Genomic DNA, 2,500 nt, shown 5'->3' on the forward strand with positions numbered 1-2,500 from the left:
CTCTCTCTCTCTCTCTCTCTCTCTCTCTCTCTCTCTCTCTCTCTCTCCCTCTCGGTAATTGTACACTCCCCCTCTTTTGCATGATTTATAAACCCTTAAGGATTCTCTTAAATTCGATGATAGCTTCCCAACGTAATTTCAAAGTTATTACATTTATAATAAGAAGGATTTTTTGAATTATGTTTTATATATATATATATATACTTAAAAAAAAAAAAATATATATATATATATATATTTCGATCATCCGTAATTATTGTTAAATAATAATTATGAATGATCGATTTTAATATTTTTTTTTTTTTTTTATCCGAATACAGTTATCTCGTAGATACTTCTGAACTTTCACGTTAGAATCAAAATTCTCCGTCTTCCTTCGTCTCATTTTCAGTTCTAATCGTCTTTTCTATATCTATCTCTAACTCTATTCATGTAATTTACCTGTCTCTTTCTCTCTCTCTCTCTCTCTCTCTCTCTCTCTTTTTTTCCCCCCTTTTACAATACCAATATCAGTACACGATCGATTATAATCTCAGAAGGATTTTTCTATATTCGATGATAAATTTTCTAACACGCAACTTCAAAGCAAAATAATATTTATATTCACACGTATATACCTAACGTATATATATATATTAGGGGGACCGGAAAGTAATGTCGCTTTCTTAAATTAAATTCAAACGAATAAATTTTTAACAAGTTTTTATTTTTAATCACAATTAAATATCGATATGTCCATGTCAGAAATGGACATTAGTTTCCAGTTCATCTAATAGATATGCATATGATAACAAATGATTAACAAAATATATTCCTCGCCTGGAAGGAAGAAAGAAAGAAAGCAAAAAAAGGAAAAGAATGATATGGGAAAGAATCAGAAAAATTCGAAAAAATCCGAGGTGGAGTGAGGTATGGTGGTGGTAGTGGTGGTGGGAAAAAGATCGAAACAAATCCTCGTTTAAATTTTAACACCTTTTATACGGACATAATTGTCGGAAGAGCGCGTAAAACGATGAAACGTAAAACATTAAAACACAAAGGATACAAATGAAAGTGGATATATATATATATACATATTATATGTATATATATATATATATATATATATATATATATATATATATATATATATATATATGATCTACGTGTTGTAAACGTTTTGTAAAATTTCATTCGGATTCCATTGTAACGAAGAGAGAAAAGAGGTTCGTAGAAGCGGCTTTGTCGTAGCTCGGACGGCAATTATCCTGATGAAAACGTCGATCGCATTTTAATTCGTTCTCTGGCAATATACTAACGGTGGTGGCAGTAGTAGCTTCCCTCTGCCCCTCCTCCCTCCCGCCCAACTCATCCGTCGAAGCCCCCTGTACCTGTTCATCCACCCTCTCTCCCTCCCAACCGTACTCTTTGGGTCGTCCCTCTCTTCTCGTATACCAATTCGCCAACCTCTTTCACCATAATCATCGTCCCTCCTCTCTCCCTCTCTCTCTCCCCCTCTCTCTATATCTCTCTCTCTCTCTCTCTCTCTCTCTCTCTCTCTCTCTCTCTCACCTTCACCCATAGCTCCCCGCGATTTCCCACGTTAAATGCAATGTAATCTACAAATTTGCACACGCGTGCGTTGAGTACCTGATTGCCCCTGCCGTCGGAGTGCTTGTGATTGCTATCGCAAAGTCGATCGTCGATTTTGCGAAGTCATTTTGAACGTTAACTAACGTTCCTGTTGACACTTTGCATATTAATTCGGTTAGATTAAAACGTATGAACGATTTCAATTTTCGATCTTTCCCGTCATTCAATTATTAAGAGAGAGAGAGAGAGAGAGAGAGAGAGAGAGAGAGAGAGAAAGAGAGAGGGAAAGTTAAGATATTTTTTCAAAGAAATTATTTAACATTTATTCTTCTTCTGTTTTTCTTTCTTTTTTTTTTTTTTTTTTTTTTTTATATCTATTAGATATTTCATATATCGAAGCGTTAATACTCGAAAGGTATTTAATTTTTCAAAGAGTAACATTAAAACGTACGAGCGATATCTATTCCAATTTATTTTTCGACGGCGATTATTAAAAAAAAAAAAAGAGAGAGAGAGAGAGAGAGAGAGAGAAAGAGAGAGAGATAGAGAAAAGAAGAAGAAAGGAATAATCAAGATTTTTTGGAATTACGATGAAATTATTTGGAAATTAATTGACATTGCTTTTCTCATTTTTCTTGTTTTTTTTTTTCTTTTTTTTTCGTTTTACTCTCGCTGAATTTTTAATCGATATATTTATACATAGAAGCTTTAATAATCGAAAGTCATTAAATTCTTCAACGAATTGATATTATGGTATCTACCATTGAAATCATTTTTTATCATTCTTTTTTTCATTTGATTTTTAATCGATCGATTTCATATATCGAAGCGTTAATACTCGAAAGCCATTGAATTCTTCAAGAGTAGTCGATTTTAATAGCTCGATCGAAAGATAATCCAGCCGAACGTCCCACACAGAGATACAAAT

The 2,500-nt window shown here is 33.2% G+C and overlaps 1 protein-coding gene across 6 annotated transcripts in view; it reads right to left on the bottom strand.

The window, feature by feature from the left end:
- Nucleotides 1-2,500, bottom strand: part of LOC124954783 (SKI family transcriptional corepressor 2) — a 100,593-nt gene that overhangs the window by 25,362 nt on the left and 72,731 nt on the right. The gene's annotated exons all lie outside the window — the stretch shown is intronic.

Source organism: Vespa velutina, chromosome 16 (genome assembly GCF_912470025.1).
Source record: "Vespa velutina chromosome 16, iVesVel2.1, whole genome shotgun sequence".
NCBI classification, from domain to species: domain Eukaryota; kingdom Metazoa; phylum Arthropoda; class Insecta; order Hymenoptera; family Vespidae; genus Vespa; species Vespa velutina.